The sequence below is a fragment of the Sapajus apella genome, unplaced genomic scaffold, assembly GCF_009761245.1.
Source record: "Sapajus apella isolate SASKATOON/1434 unplaced genomic scaffold, GSC_monkey_1.0 scaffold106, whole genome shotgun sequence".
Lineage (NCBI taxonomy): Eukaryota > Metazoa > Chordata > Mammalia > Primates > Cebidae > Sapajus > Sapajus apella.
In genome coordinates, this window is record NW_022437046.1 from 5,200,065 (window position 1) to 5,220,809 (window position 20,745).

Here is a 20,745-nt window from a genome sequence, read left to right on the forward strand (position 1 = left end):
ATTAAAAAAAATCAAATCCTGTCATTTGCAGCAAAATGGATGGAACTGGAGGCGATTAAGTGAAATAAGCCAAGTACAGAAAGACAAATGTCATATGTGGGAGCTTAAAAACTGGATCTCATAAAGATAGAGAGCAGACTGGTGGTTACTAGAGGACAGGAAGAGTAGGAGGAAAGGGAGATGAAGAGAGGTTAATTAATGGGTACAAATACAGTTTGATGGAAGAAATAAAACCATGTGTGTCAGCTAGGATGTCTTTAGTTTCAAGTAACAAACCAAAATTCGAAATGGCTGAAACACGGCAAAAGATATGAGGAAAATGTATCATCTCATATAGCAGGAAGTCTAGAAGTAAGGAAGTTTCAGGATTGGTTAATTCAACTGTCACCCAGGCTGGAGTGCAGTGGCATAATCTCGGCTCACTGCAACCTCTGCCTCCCAGGTTCAGGTGATTCTCCTGCCACAGCCTCCCGAGTAGCTGGGATTACAGGCCCAAGCCACCACACCTAGCTAATTTTTGTTTTTTTACTAGAGACAGATTTCACCATGTTGCCCAGGCTGGTCTCAAACTCCTGACCTCAGGTGATCCACCCATCTCGGCCTCACAAAATATTGGGATTACAGGCATGAGCTACCGTGCCTGGCAGCATTTGTTATTTGTAGTGGGAGATAAGCCTAGAAAATAGCATTTTGGGGTCAGCCTGGGACACGTCCAACCAGCCAGGGCAGATAATTTGGTTTGAATTTGGTAGGAAATGAGGAGCTGCTCAAGACTTTTGATAAGAAACATGACATATTTAGCATTATGTTTTAATATATAGTTATTCCACAGGTACAAGCAGAATTGAGGTAGGAAAAGATGGAGGAGCAGAGAGATCAATATGAAGGCTTAGGGGATCCCTCCTCTCTGACCATATAGTGAAAGCACTTTTTCTAAGACCAGCAGACCTTACTGCAGAAAGGCAACTTCAATGGCTTGGGAGGAAACTCACACCTCCCTAGGGTTCCCACCCAGCTGGGAGCTCACACATGTCATAGTGTACACAGCAGAGGTGCTGACAGAACCAGAGGACTGGGATCCATTACATGGGGAGAGGAGGTAAGACTGCCAGAGCTAAGCTGCAGAGAATCATCACTGAAGACAGGAGGCCCCCAAGGAGGCCAAGGCAGCCTCCTTTCACCAGCTACACGGAGCTCAGAAGCAGCAGTTCAAGACACTGGGAGGCCAGGAGGGTTCCGATTAGTGGAAGTGCAGTGCAGTCCCAGGATGTGAGGGTGGGGTGGGGGGAAGCAGGAACGAGTCTGAAGGACCCAGCAACCCTCTTACTGAGAAGCTGGACTGTTCTGCATGAGTACAGGGAGTGGCTCTGGTCTTTAGGCCCCAGAACCTGGACTTGGCAGTTGTGCTGCATTTCCTCTATGCTGTCACTGGTTGCAGAGAACTCCTACCATTAACTGCCTGTGGCCCCTGACAAGCTCTTTTTTGTGTCCTCCCAATTTCTTTCTACTTGATTCATCACTTACTTGAGGCTCTGAGAGTCAGTGTTGGCCTCAGTTTGACAATCTCTGGACAGACACGTGCATGTCTCCTACACCTTCTTTAAGACTAGCACACCCAGCACATTCCTGCTTGACGGTCTGTGAGCATTACAAGGTTTTACAAAAGTAAGGTGGCCCAGTGAAGTCATCATTCTTTATACAGCAAATCCTGCAGGTAACATAAACAAGTGAAGAGAACTGGGTTTGAGAGAAGGTTGCAGTGTTTTAATGGATATACTTTGTTTCTTTATTTCCACAAAGAAACATGCTGTTCCTCATTTTCTGAAATGCCTGGCTCTAACCTTCATCTCCTTACTTTTCACAGAGATACTGGTAGTAAGAAATATTTCTCCCCCTAAAGAAAGTCAAGAGTGCAAGTACGAGGACAAAAAGGTGTGGTGGAGACTAGTGAGTTACAAAACACATATGGCACCTAAGAAGGACAAACAATAAATGACACCCTGATGTGGCCAGATCACCTGATTTTTCCACAGAGGCTGGAAACCCAGAATTTTATGTGAAATCTCCCAGTTCTGGCTGGGCGCATTGGCTCACACCTGTAATCCCAACACTTTGGGAGGCCGAGGTGGGTGGATCACCTGAGGTCAGGAGTTCAAGACCAGCTTGGCCAACATGATGAAACCCCGTCTCTACTAAAAAAAAAAAAAAATTAGCTGGACATGGTGGTGGGCGCCTGCAATCCCAGCTACTTTGGAGGCTGGGACAGGAGAATTGCTTGAACCCAGGAAGCAGAGGTTGCAGTGAGCCGAGATCGCACATTGCACTTCAGCCTGGGTGACAGAGTAAGACTCCATCTCAAAAAAAAAAAAAAAAAAGGGAAAGAAAGAAAAGAAATCACCCAGTTTTAAAACACTGGCAAAGCAAACGTAAAAGAATTATGTGGGATGAACAAAGCACATCTGTGGGCCAAATCCTGGTAATTTACAACCTCTATCCTACAGGGTCAGGTCTAAGCTCCTTACCTTGGAACTCAACCTGTCCATCCCCTGATATTTGTTCATTTCCCTCCACTTCTCAACTGCACTTTTATCCTCTTCTCACCACACCAGCCCACCTGTGGTGCCCATACCCCGGTCTCTCCTGTCTTCATTGCTCTGCATTGCTGGTCTCTGTCTACAATGCACATTCTCCCTTTCTCTGCCTGGGACTTTCCTATGCAATTTCTCATTACTCAGATCAACGCACACTTCTTTTGAAAACTATCCTTCTCTTTCTAAATTTAGGTGATCTTCGTTCCTTTTTTTTTTTTTCTTTGACAGAGTTTCACTCTGTCACCAGGCTGGAGGGCAATGGCATGATCTCAGCTCACTGCAACCTCTGCCTCCTGGGTTCAAGCTATTCTCCTGCCTCAGCCTCCTGAGTAGCCGGGACTACAAGCATGCGCCACCATGCCCACCTAGTTTTTTGTATTTCAGTAGAGACGGGGTTTCACCATGCTGGCCAGGATAGTCTCGATCTCCTGACCTTGTGATCTGTCCCCTCGACCTCCCAAAGTTCTGGGATTACAGGTGTGAGCCACTGTGCCTGGCCCACTCTTCATTCTTTCTATGCTTCCATGGTACCCTAAACTTATTTCAACCAGATCTCTCATTACACCATCCTGGAATTGCTGGGTGCCTTGTCTGTTGTTCACCAGCTTAAGAACACCCTGAGGGGAGGGACTTTCATAGTCTCTGACCTGAGAATCTAGGTATGGAGTGAGAAACATGCCAAGAAAGTGAAAGTAGTTTAATCAGAAGGTAAAATGAAAATTCAAGTAAGATAGCCGGAAGCCTGAACATTTGAAGGTCTAAGAGGTGATAGCAGGTCATAAGCAGAGGTCAAGGCCAGGAGTCAATAATCAGGATAATTAAAACAGGTTTAAAAGTGAAATGCAGTGAATGGTTTAAGATATAAGCTGTGGATGAGGTGAGGGTGTCTGGGGCCTGATTTTACAGGGTGCTGAGAGTGTGACAGGCAAAAAGATGGGTCTCACTGCCTTACTATGTTATTACTGGGTTCTACTACCAGCTTGATAGTCTGATGAGTTTCTCTGTTTCAAGGACTCATTTTCTCAGCAAACATCTACTGGGTATCTACTCTGTGCCAGGCATTGTTAGGCATCATAAATATAGAGAGGAATCAGATATGACCCCTGTCCTGGAGCTGAAGGTCTAATGGAGGAAATGGACATATAAATAGATAATGAGAATAAAATGCAATCTATACACAACAGAAAGAAGCACACGGGGACTGTGATAGCACAGAGGAAGGGCTCCAGATTCACTAAGGCACAGAAATGGTAATTTCCCTGAGATCAGACAGCTACAGAGGTACACACTCAGAATTAGAGCCCAGTACCGTTAGACTTACAAGTCCAATTTTTTTCCACTGTAGGAAACTGAGAGAAGACAGAAATCACTTTATGGTTATGGAGGAAATGTATGTGTGTCAGCTTGGTTAAGCTGCAACTGTATGGTTCTAGGTTAAAGTCAGTTAAGCGTGACAGTTGCTTGAGATCTGGGAGGCAGAAGTGAATCGGCAGCCATTGCTCTCCGAAGGTCATGGGTGTTCCTTACAGCAACAATTGAGAAGGCACCAGCAGGTTCACTCTCCTCCACTCCATATCCAGCTCTTCCTGACTGCTGACCCTGCTGACCAATAGTAGTCCAAACCAGCACCAGACATGTGCAGTGGATCCACAGCCTTCTGTAGACGTCTCCATCAGCTCCTCCTCTGTAGCCCCTTTACAGCCTCTGAGTGTGCTTGGCTGCTAGGATTGGCTTCTTCAGTGGAAAGAAAGAAAAGGAAGACAGAAAAAGAAAGAAAATCAAAAGAAAAGTAATGGAATAGACAGAACAATGGACTAAGGTTAGAAGTTTAGCTTCACCAACATATCCATAACTCCAGTACCCTGCATTTACTAGTTCAGAAAATATTTGTTCAGTTGGATTGAATGTTTAGCTTGCTTTAGGTTCTTTACCGGTACAAGTATCACTGCAAACAACAGCTTCTAGGAAACTTTTGTTTTTGCTTCTGTTTTTTTTTTTTTTTCTCCTATGGTCAGTTCAAGAATGTAGAGTCATTTATGGCTCACATTTTGAAGTTTTGACCCAGGACAGTTTCTGTTGTGTTGGCTTTATGTGCTTTTCATCTCCTGGGGTATGACAGATCTTCCTCTGGCTTCGATTTTTCTCTCACTCCCTCACCTTCTGTCCCTTGCAAAAACCGAGAAAAACCTCACTCTTGTGCATTTACTCCAAACAAAGTATTTCACACTCTAATCAGATAATCAAAAAAGACATATTGGGTAACCCTTATGGGAATGCTCCTCTGGCTTGGCTAGGCTGAAGTGGGAGAAACAAAAACATCTGGAAATTGAGGCTCTGCTTACTCAGGTTGGATGGACAGCAATCAACTCTGAAACACTTAATTGCATGGAAATTTCCTCTTTGCTGCTTAGACCATTCAGCTTTTATTGGGAGAAGACATGGTACATGCTCACTTATCTTCTGGAAAGCTGGATTAAATGTTATATTTCAATTAGAAAGCCATTTACGGAATGTCTGTCCTAAACCACTTCCTCTGCTAGTTGCTGGAGATAGTGCCTTGAGGGGTTTTCAGCTTATGGGGGAGGGTAACACAATGAGTTATAGCACAAGTCAGCATATAAGTGCTAGAAAAGAGGCGCAAACAAGGCATTATGGAACAGAGAATGGGGCAATAGCTGATAAAGGGGTGGTGGAGTAGGGGGAAGAAACCTAAGAGGGATGTTAAAGAATGTATAGGCAGAGGAAACTAACAGTTATTAAGCACTGAGGTTTTACAGAGGAAGGTGAACAAGACTAACAATCATACATTGATAATCTATCCTGTGCCATTCATTGAGCTAGGTGGTTTACATATTTTATCACATGAAATCTTCCCTAAAACTGGCCGGGTGCAGTGACTCACACTTGTCATCCCAGCACTTTGGGAGGCCAAGGTGGGCAGATTGCTTGAGCTCAGTGTTTGAGACCAGCCTGGGCAATACAGCAAAACCCCATCTCTTAAATAAATAAATAAATCTTCCCCATAACCCACCTGGAAGAAACTGAGGCACAAAGAGGTACTGTAATTTGTGTAAGAACTTGAAAGAGGTAGAATTGGGATTCAAATCTAGATTTCCCTGACTTCCAAGAACATTCTCTGCTCCCCCTTGTGCTTGGATAATTATTTTCAAAAGACAGTGAGGGCCGGGTGTGGTGGCTCATGCCTGTAGTCCCAGCACTTTGGAAGGTCAAAGTGGGCAGAACACCTGAGGTCAGGAGTTCAAAACCATCCTGACCAACATGGAGAAGCCCCGTCTCTCCTAAAAATACAAAATTAGCCAGACATGGTGGCACATGACTGTAATTCCAGCTACCCAGGAGGCTGAGGCAGGAGAATCATTTGAACCTGGGAGGTGGAGGTTGTGGTGAGCTGAGATCGCGCCATTGCACTCCATCCTGGACAACAAGAGTAAAACTCTGTCTCAAAAAAAAAAAAGAACAAAAAGTGAGATAGATTATGAAGAACAAGAAGGATTTTGACAGACTTTGAAATGCTAGAAGGTGCAAGGGATGAGGTAACAGAGTTCTAGGCAAAGGAATAATCAGAGGGGTAGAGCCACAGGGCAGGGTGTGAAAGTGCAAGGCCTGTTTGAGGCACTGTAGGCAGTCTAGTGTGACTGCAGGAAGACACTGCCACATGCCCATACTACTGTCTTCTCAAATTCAACAGGCCAGTCAATTCAACACTGCTGGGGATTCAGAGCTCAAAAGCCTCAGTCCTTGCTTCCAAAGAGTCTCCAATCAATTAATGATCGATGAGATAACTGCCATTATCAATGATTGGCTTGTATGTTTCAGCACAGGATATGTGTGAGCATGTGTGTTTGTGTGTGTATGCACATACTCATACAAGCATTATTTGGACCATTTCCTTTCCATAATTATTTCTTGACACATGTACTCCCTGGGCTCTCTATAAGCATGTGTTCCTTTATTACCTCTGCCTTTAGCAGGGCTTGAATTTGAACTACTGGCCTTACAGTGGTAAGTTTAAAGCCCATAGCATCTCAACAAGTGCCCTTTCAACCCGAGAAAGACCTGACTTGATCTTCCATTAGCTCACTTAGAAAATAATGATCAACTCTGGGGTTGCAAAGAAAAGCTCTTAATTGGAACTGACAAGAGGGTGGACACCTTCTACCACTTCTCTGCAGACTTCACAAGTGTTCAACACTTCTTGAAAGAGAGTATGCCTCCAAGCCTCTCATTTAGCTGGCTGGAGCAGAGTTTTAAAAATGCACTTCATCTCTGGCAAATCACAGCAGAACGTCATCAACAGCTGGAAACTCTCTGAGGTGAAGACAAGTTGGATATGTTTGGATTTATAGCCCCCTACCCCATGATAGCTGATTTCCATTTCTGACAGGGTTATTATTTCCATCTTTATAAAACATCTCAGATTTCACCTTGGATAATTACTAATTATCATCAGCTCCTCACCTGAGGCATCTTAGCACTTGAGTGAACCTTTAAAAAAAGGGCTTTCCCCAACTCCCCCAAAAATGAACTGGGGAAAACTCAGTGTGTGAGACTATGTCTTTATTTCTATTTTCATTTGCAATCCCCTTTGGTTTTCTAATGATCAAGCCATTCGTCAGTGTCAACAGGCAGTGTTTTTGCCAGTTGGGTTCCAACACGGATTAAATGGTAATAACTTGTGTTACTAAGTCTGGTGGTACTATGGTAAACATAGATCCAGAAACTTTTAGGGCATAGACAAGATCTCAGTGGCCATCTAAGGTTTTTATTCAAGGATATACATCACAATCTTCTATAATTTGATAGAGCTCTGCAAGTTATTCTGACAAGTACTCCCAGCTGAGGACCACTAAGAGTCTAACGTCCCTCATCTTGTTTTTCAAGGTTGCCATTCTATGTGTACATGTTTTATGTCTTCACGTCTTTGCTTTTCCTATTTCCTCTGCCTTGCTATCTTTGATACTCTCTCCTCACTACTCCGCCTGGTAAAATGCTATGTACTTTATGAGGTCTAGCCCAAAGGCCACCTCTTCCATGAAGCCTTCTGCGATGGAAGGAATCCTTTTTTCCCTACTCTCATAGCACAGCATCTTTATGAACATCCTCTGTTATTACCTTCTTCTGTAATGTATACAGCTATCTGCATGTCTATCTTCATTCTGTTATTACCTTCTTCTGTAATATACACAGCTATCTGCATGTCTATCTTTCCATCCCATCTTTCTCACTCAACCATGAGCTCCAAGAGGATAAAGGTTGTAACTTTTTAGTCTTTTTTTAGTGACAGGATCTTGCTCTGGCACCCAGGCTGGAATGCGGTGGTACAATCACAACTCACTGCAGCCTTGATCTTCCAGACTCAAGTGATCCTCCTGCCTCAGCCTCCTGGGTAGCTAGGAATGCAGGTGTGTGCCACCATGCCCAGATAATTTTTTATTTTTTAATTTTTTAGACACTCACTTTGTTGCCCAGGCTGGAGTACAGTGGTGCCATCTTGGCTCACTGCAACCTCTGTCTCCCAAGTTCCAGAGACTCTCTTGCCTCATCCTCCCGAGTAGCTGGGAGTACAGGCATGTACCCCTATTCCTGGCTAGTTTTTTTTTTTTTTTTAATTAATAGAGATGGGGTTTCACCATGTTGGCCAGGCTGGTCTCGAACTTCTGCCCTCAGGTGATCCACCCGCCTCGGCCTCCCAAAGTGCTGGGATTACAAGCATGAGCCACCGTGCCTGGCCTCGATTTTTGATTTTTTTGTAGAGACAGGGTCTTACTATATTGCCCAGGCTGGTCTTGGAACTTCTGAGCTCAAGCAATCCTCCTGTCTCAGCCAGCCAAAGTGTTGGGATTATAGGTGTGAACCACCATGCCTGGCCTAAAGGTTGTTCCTTACTCATCTTCATATCTCCAGGGCCTGGCATGGGATGGGGCCTGGTGCTCATTCTTTGAATAAATGAGGAAGCTGACACCCCAAAAAGTGAAGAGACTTTACATCCACTTAATTTAGTCAGACGTAGGCTTTCTCTGCATTTATTCAGTAAATTGCTTATAAAGAAAGATGTATAAGCATGCTAAGAAGAAGGACCTAAAAAGCCATGCTATTAGTTTTAAATATTATTTCTAAAACATCACTTTCCCAACAAAAGCAATAATAGCTGGTTTAATCTGAATTAGTAATGATGGAATGGATATCAGCTAGTCATGATGGCTCACACCTAATCCCAGCACTTTGGGAGGCTGAGGCAGGCAGATCACAAGGTCAAGAGATCAAGACCATCCTGGCCAACATGGTGAAAACCCATCACAACTAAAAATACAAAAATTAGCTGGGCGTGGTGGCTCATGCCTGTAGTCCCAGCTACTTAGGAGAATCACTGAACCCGGGAGTTGGAGGTTACAGTTAGCTGAGATCGAATCACTGCACTCCAGCCTGGTGACAGAGTGAGACTCTGTCTCAAAAAAAAAAAAAAAAAAAAAAAAAGGAAGACTGAAAGCAATCTCACAAGATTCCAAGTCTTAATTGACTGGCTCAATCAGTGGAAGAAATATTAGCCTGAAAATCAGGAGACCTGCTTCCTGGTTCCTGTATGACTTTGAACAAATTACTTCACCTTTCTAGGTCTCAGATGTCTCTTATGTAAGATGAGGCCATTAAAGTGGAGTATCTCTGAGGTTTCTTCTAGCTCTGAGGTTCTATAACCTTAGCCAGTATCACAGTTTCTTTAGTTTGGCTCTACTCCATATTTAAGAGAATTAAATATTCTTAATAAAATAGTTTTACAAAATACATTATGGCATTATAACGACAATATAAACACCTAAAAGGAAACTTGGAAATAGAAAAAAAGAAAAAAATCCATAGCTCCACCACCGAAATATGTTCTTGTTTGGACCTGTTTTTTTTCCATTTTGTTTATATTCACATTCATATGCTTTTCCACTTATCATAAGCATTTTCCTTATGTCAATTATTTGTAATGTTCATTTAAAATGACTACATACTGAGTAGATGCTTGATATAGGTAAACACTCTTCTATTGCAAGGTAATTAGGTTGTCTTCAAGTTTTTGATAGCACTGAAATTAAAATACCTGTAAATATAACTCTTTCCATCTTTGGGATTGTTCCCATAAACAGGAATACCTATAACAACGGTACGGCGGAGGAAAAATATCTTTTCCTTATACCCTTCTCAGTTCTAAAGTCCTGGTAACAAAAGACAGATTAACAAAATAAAAGTATCCAAATCTATCTAAAGTAAGCTTTACATGATATAGGAACCATCATAAGGAATAAAGACCCAAATAAATTGTTAAACCTAAGGATTTTCATGCTAGGTTTGATGAAGAGTGGAAAGTCGTGGAAAAATATCATAGGACGAATGGGACACAAGCTAAGGGTATTAAACTGGGGGAAACTTAGCAAGGCCTGTTTGTTCAGATTCTTCTTGGTGTCCCTCCATCTTGGAGAAAAGGATGTTAGGGATAGCACCTCTCACAAATGCTAAGATGGTCTTAGGACCTGCTTCAGGGGAAAAGGTGGGAGAAGGTCAGAGAGATCTTCCTACATCAGTCATTTTCTCAAATTCCTTCAGCTTAAATATTCAATATGCCAAGACGCCATATTTTGGGGTAGTGTGTTCTGAGCCCCATAGAAGGGTATGAACATTTGAGTGACTCTTATTACACATTGCCATGGTGTATTTCAGTAAGCGACTGTGATTTTGCTCTGCAGCATTCTTTCACCTTCCTCTGACAGCAGTACCCTAATTTTCCTAAGGGAAACCAAGCCCACCTTCACATATACTCCATGTCTTTTGGGAATAACTGACTTTACCCACATCACTTCCCCTCTCCCCAAAGTAATATGTGGTTCAGACCTGGCAAATCAGGGCATTACAGGTCCCTGTCTACAGTTCAGGGATGGGCACACGACCCAGATAGGGCCCATAACAACAGAGAAAGGAGATTTTGGTAAGACTGTTCATGAGATGGCAGGTGCTGCAGGTGCTCTTTTCTGCTGAGGCTGTCAGCAGGGTGAATGATGTAAACCTGGGGCTGCTGGAAGCCAATAGACGGGACCCAAGTATGAAGCAAAACACAGAAGACAGGGCTCAGAGATGAGGAGATAATAAGACTGGCTCTGTTTGAATCCCTAGATTCAGTAATGCCTGAAGACAAAACTACCTCAGAACTTTTCAGTAAAGTGAAGAACAAATCAATATTTTCCTTTTCTTTTTTTTAAGAGACAGGGTCTCACTCTGTCATCCAAACACAATGCAGCTCACTGTAAGCTCAAACTCCTGGGCTCAGGCGATCCTTATGCTGTAGCCTCCTGAGTAGCTAGAAGTAGAGGCACGTATCACCAGGTCCAGCTAATCCATTGTTTCTTAAGCCATTTCATTCATTCATTCAACATCTGTTACGTAAAGAAAAGCAAAGCCTAATTGGTTTGGGGGGGTTTTTTTTTTTTTTTTTTTTTTTTTTTTTTTTTTTGAGGCTGGAGTGCAGTGGCACAACCACGACGGATGTCTCATTTTAGCCTCCACCTCCTGGGCTCAAGTGATCCTTCTGTCTCAGCTTCCTAAGTAGCTGGGACCATGGGTGTATGCCACCAAACCTGGGTAATTTTTAAGATTACTATTTTTTTTTTGGTAGAGACAGGGCTTTGTCATGTTGCCCAGGCTGGTCTCTAATTCCTGGGCTCAGGTGATCCTATTGCCTCAGCCTCCCAAAGTGCTGGGATTACAGGCATGAGCCACCATGCCTCACTTGTTATAATTTTTACTTTTAAAAAAATTAATCAACCTTGTATTTTAGAGAAATTTTAAGCTCACAGCAAAATTGAGGTCATGTATATTCCATCCCCATATATGCACAACCTCTCTATCAATATCCTGCACCAAAGTGGTATGTTTGCTACAATCAATAAAAGTTTATTGACATATCATCAGTCACTGAAAGTCCATCACCTACATTAGGGTTCACTCTTGGTATTGTCCATTCTATGGGTTATGATAAATGTATAATGCCATGAATCCACCATTATAGCGCTTTTTACTTTTATTGAGGTATAATCTATATAAAGCACATAAATCTTTTATGTACAGCTTGATAAACTTTTACATATGCAGCATATCTATACATATAACCCCTTCCCAAGTCAAAACACAGAACATTTATAGCATCCTAGTAGGCTCCCATATGCTCTAGCAGTCACTCCCCAAAGGTATTTACTATTCAGACCCCTATCACTATAGATTATTTTCAACTGCTTTTGAATTTTATATAATATAAATAAAATCTCACCCTTTGATATGCAAGTATTGTTTTATTTTTGTTTTTTAAGCCATATGCATGAATATGTTCTACAGTCATTAGGGTAGCTAAATCTTTTACATTGTATCTCCAGGATTGGACCATGGTAACTGACATTCAGAATAAACACTTTTTTTTTGTTTTTGAGACAGGATCTGACTTTGTTGCCAAGGCTGGTGTGCAGTGGCATGATCATGGCTCAATATAACCTCAAATGCCTGGGCTCAAGCAATCCTCCTACCTCAGTCCCCAGTAGCTGGGACTATGGGTGCATGACACCATACCCAGCTCATTTTAAAAAACATTTTTTGTAGAGATGGAGTCTCACTATGCGCCCAGGCCGTGGGCTGTGAATAAATGCTCTTAAAATGCTGCAAGGTTCAATTTATTATACATATTCAATACACTTTTCAAGCATCTACAATTTGCCAAGCACTATATTAAAGGCTGGAGATAATAAAAAGGGGGTGTAGTTCCTTCCTTCAAGGAGCTTTGACATTGGCAACTACCATGGAAACAGCAAAGATATTTTATATTATTAAAGACACAATAAATTTTGTTCATTATCTGATACTGGGAAAGTGGGGGCACAGATCTGAGGAAGAACATTTGTTTACTGAAATATTTATTATGTCCATCTAGGTCCTAGGCATGGAGAATACAAAGACTCTTGGCCTCTGCTTTCTAGAACCTCACTACCTGGTAGAAGGAATGATTATCTCAATACAGTCAGATAGTCACCTAAAGTGTGGCATGAAACAGGTGCCTTGGGAACCTACAGGAGGAAAACTGACTGTGGCTAGTGTGGGAGGAGGGAAGGCTTCCAAAAAAGAGGGAAATTTGGGCAGAGTCTCTTGGCTAAAGGGCAGAGTGCAGTAAGAGCATCCCAAAGATTGGTCTCCATGCTTCCACTCAACACTCATATTCTCATTTTCACATTGTCAAACACTATGCCTAACATGTGAAAATGGCCTGGCATTTTCTCCTAAAGTTGAACACATGAATATTTAACTTTAGGAGAAAAGTTGACCCAAAAATTTCACTCTTGGGTTCATATGACTTAGAGAAATTCACAACTTCAATAGGAGGCTTGAACAAGATTATTCAGAGCAAACAAACTGTTCACATGAACAAAAACAACAAAATGTTCATCAATGGGAGAATGGGTGAAAAAATGGATAAATTCATACAATGAAAAAACAACACTTAAAATAAATGAACCACAGCAACATGCAACAATATGGATGACTCTTGGCAATATAAATGAAAACAGTAAATACATTCTGAAATATTACATATAGCATCACATGCTTCTTTTTATGGTATAGAATTTTTAAATTAATATGTTAGAATTTAATTAAAATGCAGTAAGGAAAACACTGTTTTGGGGGGAACACAGTTCTATAAATTTTAACACCAAGTTTTTGTAACTACCATTACAATAAAAATACAGAACAGTTCCATCACCCTCCCCCAACTCCAAACCCTTGGCAGCCATTGATCTGTATGCTGTTGTGATAGTTGTACCTTTTGGAGAATGTCATGTAAATGGAATCATATAGTATGTAACCTTTGGATATTGGCTTTTTAAATTCAGAATAATGCCTTTGAGATTCACCCAACTTCTTGTGTGTATCTTGGCACTTTTTTAAATTGCTCAGTAGTATTCCACTGTATAAATGTACCACAGTTTGCTTATTCACCCACTGAAAGACATCTGGTTATTTCCAGTTTTTGCTGAATATGAACAGAGCTGTTCTAAACACGCATGTATGTTTTTATGTGAACTTTTTCATTTCTCTAGGCAAAATGTGTATGAATGTTATTGCTGAGTCATACAGTAACTGTAAGTTTATAAGAAAATGCCAAACTGTTTTCTAGAGTGGCCATACTATTTTGCATTCCTATCAGTCATGTATCAGAGTTCCAGTTGCTCTGCATCCTCACCAGGAATTGGTGTTGTCAGTGTATTTTATTTCAGCCATCCTATTAGGTGTGTAGTAGTATTGTATGATTTCATTTGATTTAAGAGACAGGATCTCACCATATTGCCCAGGCTGGAGTGCAGTGACTATTCACAGGCACATGCATGACACACTACAGCCTTGAAATCCTGGGCTCAAGTGATTCTCCTGTCTCAGAATCTGGAGACTGCTTCTACACGCAGCTCTGACATCATGATTTTACTTTGCATTTTTCTAATGGCTAATCGTCTTCAGTATATTTTCTTGTGCTTATTGGCCATCTGTATATTCTCTTTGGTGAAGTGTCTTTTGCCCATTTTTAAATTGGGTTGTTTTCTGAGTTGGATACAAGTCTTATGTCTGATAAGTGTTCTGCAAATATTTTTCTTTCAGTCCGTAGCCCACTGTTTCATTCTTTTAATGGTGTCTTTCACAGAGCATTGCTTTGGCAGCTTTGTAACAAATCAATTGACCTTAGACTACCACTTATAGAAAGATAGAGTATATTTACTTTTCCCTACTCCTTCTGTTAGGTACAGCTAAGAACCCTGGACATTATATGTAAAACATTATATATAAAACATACATAAAACAAACATAAGACGACTCTGAAAGGTGACAAGAAGGCAGACCACCTAAGGACCTGGGACCCAAGGAATACATGGTGGTGAGTTCTCTGGATTTTCTTTTATATATCCCAGATTGGGTATTGGAGAAGCTGGCAACCCAGAAATGCCAATGGGCACAGATTTTTTTTTTTTTAAGTCCTAGGAAAAGCCTGCTCTGTTTGGTCAAAGGACTGGGAAAGGAGCAGCTTTGCAAGACAGAACATTTTTAGATAGTAACATCTTTACTCCAGATAAATACCACAGAAAAAAAACTACAACCCAATCCCTACCCCCACCAACAAAGGCCAGGTTCTAATGAGACCAGCCAACTTCCTTTCTCCATTCCTGGGTTCATGTCAGAGAAGACAGAGGGGGAAGCTTGGACTTTCACCCTCAATGAACAGTAACAAGGCCCTCTCCTAATACTTTCCCCTCATCTTTGTCAGCCCACCACATGTAAAACACACAATTTCACCTGTACCTGGTGGCAAAGAGGTGCTCTTCCCTTCTCAGGTGGGATGATGTCAGACAAGGCCAAGTGGAGAGTTGGGACTTTTACCTCCAACCAGTGGTAATGAGGCTACCCCAAACCCCACCTAACTAAACTGAAATGCATGCATTTCCCAAAACTCTTATGTTTATGCCTGTGAGTTGGCCATTGCTATTTCTTTCTCTGCTTTGAATAGCCTTTCCTACTTTGTCTACTGAACATCTATCTTTCAAGGTCCTAGTAGAATGTTGTCTTCATGGTGACTTTTCCTTACTAGGTCCTAAGAATAATTAACGGTTCCTTAACGCTTTTCTTACAACTTGCTAATACGGGCTGAGCACAGTGGCTCATGACTGTAATCCCAGCACTTTGGGAGGCTGAGGCCAATGGATCACCTGAGGTCAGCAGTTCAAGACCAGCCTGGCCAATATAGTGAAATCCCATCTCTACTAAAAACACAAAAATTTGCTGGGTGTGGTAGCATGTGCCTATAATCCCAGCTACTTAGGAGGCTGACGAAGGAGAATCGCTTGAACCCATGAGGCGGAGGTTGCAGTGAGCCAAGACTGCACCATTGCACTCCAACCTGGGTGACAAGTGCAAAACTCAAAATAATAATAATAATAAATAAAAACAACTTGCTAATACCATGACCACCATATTGTATGGCAGTAATATGTTTATCTGTCTGTCTCCCTCACTAGATTATGAGTATGTGAAGGGCAGTTGATCATGTTTAGTCATTTGTTTCTCCAGAGCCTTGCAGAGCTTCACCCACAGCGGGTACTCAATCATGATGAACTTTTTACGTAAGTTCTTCAACTGAAGTCATTTTTTAGAAGAAAAGATATGGTTAGCCTTTAGAATTATTCGCATGCTTAATTAAACAACATACTTTTTTATTTTTTACCATAGTTACCCAAAGCCCCTGCTTTTACCATGTTAGTATGAAGCGGGTATGCTGTTCTATATAGTTTGTTTTCGGATTGATTTTTCCCCCTTTAATTCCTTTTTGCACATGGATCATTTTGTTTTTTTAATTTAATATTCATCCATCTAAAAAAGATATCATGACACAGCCGGGCACAGTGACTCACGCCTGTAATTCCAGGACTTTGGGAGGCCGAGGCAGGTGGATCATTTGAGGTCAGGAGTTCAAGACAAGCCTGGCCAAAATGGTGAAACCCCATCTGTAGCAAAAAGACAAAAATTAGCCAGGTGTGGGGGCATGTGCCTGTAATCCCAGCTACTTGGAAGGCTCAGGCAGGATAATTGATTGAACCTGAGAGGTGGAGGTTGCAGTGAGCCAAGACTATTCCATTGCAGTCCAGTCTGGGCAACAAGAGCAAGACTCCATCTCAACAAATAAATAAATAAATTTAATATTCATCTATTTTTAAAAAGATATCATAACATGGCTGGGCATGGTGGCTTATGCCTGTAATCCCAGTACTTTGGGAGGCCCAGGCGGGAGGATCACCTGAGGTCAGGTGTTCGAGACCAGCCTGGCCAATGTGGTGAAACCCTATCTCACTGAAAGTATAAAAATTAGCCAGGTGTGGTGGTGCATGTCTGTAATCCCAGCTACTCAGGAGGCTGAGGCAGGAGAATCACTTGAACCCAGGAGATGGAGGTTGCAGTGAGCAGAGATCATTCAATTGCACTCCAGCCTGGGCGACAAGAGCAAGACTCCATCTCAAAAAATAAATTAATAAGGCCAGGCATGGTGGCTCACGCCTGTAATCCCAGCATTTTGGGAAGCCGAGGTGGGTGGATCACCTGAGGTCCGGAGTCTGAGACCAGCCTGACCAACATGCAGAAACCCCGCCTCTACTAAAAATACAAAAAAATTAGCTGGGTGTGGTGGTGCATGCCTGTAATCCCAGCTACTCAGGAGGCTGAGGCAGGAGAATGGCTAGAACCCGGGAGGAGGAGGTTGTGGTGAGCCGAGATCGTGCCATTGCACTCCAGCCTAGGAAACAAGAGCAAGACTTCGTCTCAAAAAAAAAAAAAAAAAAAAAAGTAAATAAATAAATAAATAAATTTAATAGTCATCCATCTAAAAAAGATATCCTGGGCCAAGCGCAGTGGCTCACCCCTGTAATCCCAGCACTTTGGGAGGCCAAGGTGGGCATATCATGAGGTTAGGAGTTCCAGACCAGCCTGACTAACATGGTGAAACCCTGTGTCTTCTAAAGATACAAAAAGTTAGCTAGGTGTGGTGGCGCACACCTGTAATCCTAGCTAATTGGGAGGCCGAAGCAGGGGAATCCCTTGAACCCAGAGACAGGGGTTGCAGTGAGCTGAGATCGCACCACTGCATTCCAGCCTGGGCAACAGGGGGAGACTCTGTCCCAAAAAAAAAAAAGAAAAAGATATCATGACACGGCCAGGTGTGGTGGCTCACGCCTGTAATCCCAGCACTGTGGGAGGCTGAGGTTGGAGGATCACCTGAGGTCAGGTGTTCAAGACCAGCCTGGCCAATGTGGTGAAACGCTGTCTCTACTAAAAATACAAAACTTATCAGCTGGCTGTGGTGGCACATGCCTGTAATCCCAGCTCTGTGGGAGGCTAGGGCAGGAGAATTGCTTGAACCTGGGAGACAGAGGTTGCAGTGAGCCAAAATTGTGCCACTGCACTCCACACTGGGTGACAGAGCAAGACCCTGTCTCAAAACAAAACAAAACTCTGTTACAGTGGGAAAAGCATGTGCTTTGGAGTCACATTTAAATTTTTGTTTGACTCTGTTGAAATATGCATTCTCCTAAATGGCCAGTGTCTCTGCCAAGCCCTGCTCAAACTGCAGGTTTATGAGCAAAAATAAATCCTGCTATTTTTAGCCAGAAAGTTTTATAGTGATTTGTTACACAGCCACTGATAAGCAGATCTAATTCTGGTACCAGGAGTGGGATGCTATAACAAAACCTAAGAGTGTAATTTTGGGACTGGGTGAACCTTGAAGACAGTGTTAGTGAAAACCTAAAGGGCTTCAAAGAGACTTATCAGCTGAAGCCTGATATCCCTTGAGGAGGCTGTATGTGAACATTTTAAGATAAGTCAGGAAAATCTTATTTGAAGATAGAGGAATGCAGATATTTATTACGTAGTGGACGAAATTTCAGCAACATTGTCACTTAACGATAACATGGAAGCAGAAAAGGTATCTAATGAACTAGATGTTCTTATTAAAGAGATTCCCAGGCAGAGGGTTAAAAGTACCACCTGGCTTTTTCTAACTGTCTATTATAAAATGACAGAGGAGATAGGGTAAAGAGCAAACTATTAAGGATAAACAAGCCAGGACTCACCAATTTTCAATATAAGTATTTCTCATTCCCACCTTTTCCAGATGCCAATTGATGTTAAAAGTAAGAAATATCTTCTGGGCAGAGATTAAATTTAGGGTGCTATCAGGACAATGTGGTTTAAAGATGAAGACAAGGGCATGACTGACTATAAAGCTCTCTATAAAGACCTCACATTTATGGTGGTGCTTCAAACAGACAAAAGTCCTTCTAAAGATCTTAGAATATGCCTTGAAGATGTTTATTGAAAAAGAATAAAATTTCTATGAATATTAAGCTTATTGCTCCACAGCAGCCTCACAGGGAGACCAAGATAGATAAAGACTGACCTTGACAAAGTTTGTTGGTGAGGCTTTTGTCTAATGGAGTACATAAACCCCAATAAGATTTATTAAAAACCTACACAAAAGAAAATGATATTAATGGAAACACTATAACTTTAGATTAAAAGGAACAGATCATTAAAAGAAAAAAAAAAAAAAGACAGGTCTTTGGACTCCTGAACTTCTATGAGCAGGATATTTGAATTTGGACAAATTATTTTTCTCCAGGGCTTGGTTTCATCAAATGTAAAATGGAACAATAATTACTAAGTCATAGGAACCTTGCAAGGTTTAAATAAGCAAGGTGTTCTTTTCATAATGGGTCTTCAATAAATGCTACCTAGTATTACTTCAACTTATTCCCAGCAGTTGTTCTAGCTTTACTCTTTTGTACAAATTCACCTTCAGAGTGTGTTTTATATACATTTATACAAACATATATAAAATCTGATTTTATATAGGAGATCGGTCAGAGTAGTGGGAGAAATTACAGGCAAAGGACACAAACCTTCTTCAAAGGTTGGAAGGTTTTGCAAAGCTTCGGGGGAGAATAAGCTGAAGGCAGCTGTTCTCTTACAGAGAAGTAGGTGCAATGACATGTAGCCATTAGTGCCGGCAGCCCCCTAGCTGCTCTTACGCTGCATACCTATGTCTGAGTACTCCTTCCATCCATTGCTCGTTGCTCCGCCTGGCTTTGTGGGACGGACCCAGCAATTTCATATCTAAATCTCTCTCTCTGTGTATACATATTACAACATTATAACTTCTGTAACACTCTTTTGGATCACTTGCTCTAGTTCAAGCTAGCTACTATGTCCCAAAGATGCTCAAGCAGCCTTATAGGGAGGTCTACATAGTGAGAAACTGAGGCTTCTTTCCTTGCTGACGTTCCAACCGATGTGAGTGAGCCACCTTGGAAGCTCCATGAAGATTTCATTACTATCTTCTCAAGAGTTCTTAGGCAACTGGATGCATTGGAAGATCAGGAAGACAACAGAGGGAGGGCCTGGTAATTAGTATGTTCCACTTTCTGATTTTCTGAAGGTGTAGCCTTGGGTTTCAACAACAGTGATCTTCCTGGACCTCGGAGAGTATTTTTAGCGAATGGGCAAACAGTAGTAGGAAACTTAAATGCTGTTATTTACCTTCTCTTCCTAACCCACAGTTCCATTCAAGAACATGAACAGTCTCATATGCTAGTATGGTGGTTCACAACTTAGAACGTTTATGTGGTGCATCACAAGATCCCTACAGGGTAGTATTAACCCAATTTTTCAAGAAGGAAACTATGTTTGGAAATTGTAGAATGCATATTAAGAACTGTTTCTGACGAGCGTTTCTACCAGATCCGATGTTACCCAAAGTACAAAATTTTAAATTTTTGAGGGAAGTCAATCACAAGATTTCACTGAATCTTCAATACCAGGCAACTGGCTTCGATTTTATGGCCGCGAATAACTATATATTGGGCCCCTTTCTCACCTGCAAAACAGGGGCGACAAGACCTTCTCTACAAATAAGATGAAATAAGAACAAAGGCTGAGGGTGAACCTACCACGTCGTAGGGCCTCAAATAAATTCCTTCTCCTTCTTGCCCTTGACAGAGATAGCACAAAATATCACTACCATTCCCACTTCACACGTGGAGGAAACCCAGGTCGAGAACGCTCGGATTTCCCCTTCTCTACTTGCAACTCCGTAACCCGCAAATCGGCTACGGACACCTGCGATGACCTCTTTATCAATTCTCGCACGGTGGATTCCCTCTCGAGATGCCGTCTAGGGGGCTAGACGCCGCTAATAATTGCCCTTGGGATCGAAGAGACTCGATCCTAATCCTCGACGGCACTTCAGGAACAAAGCTGCTCTCCCATGGTCCCTAACCTCGCTAAAGGTCGCAGCAAAGCCACCGCTCCAACCGCCGGCGCCATCTTGGCCACTACGTGTGACGCCACACGTAGCAGAGAGCACAGCCGATTGGTTGGGAGACGGCAGCCCAGGAGAGGCGCGCGAAGCCAGAGACAGGAGGGTATGCGGGAGAAGCAAAGAGAACTACAATCCCGGCCTTCCTTGCGCTCACGATAGCAAACCCAGAGCGAAAGAGGCTGGCGCTTGGATTCGGACCACAACTCC

At 42.2% G+C, this 20,745-nt stretch overlaps 1 long non-coding RNA gene across 1 annotated transcript; it reads right to left on the reverse strand.

Annotated features, from left to right (window-relative positions):
- Window positions 1-580: 580 nt before the first annotated feature.
- On the reverse strand, window positions 581-20,679 carry LOC116537095. The gene is made up of 3 exons (XR_004262950.1): window positions 20,168-20,679; window positions 3,913-4,325; window positions 581-1,708 (listed from the first exon to the last, which is right to left on the reverse strand). It is a non-coding gene; the product is annotated as an uncharacterized LOC116537095 (long non-coding RNA).
- Window positions 20,680-20,745: the final 66 nt, after the last annotated feature.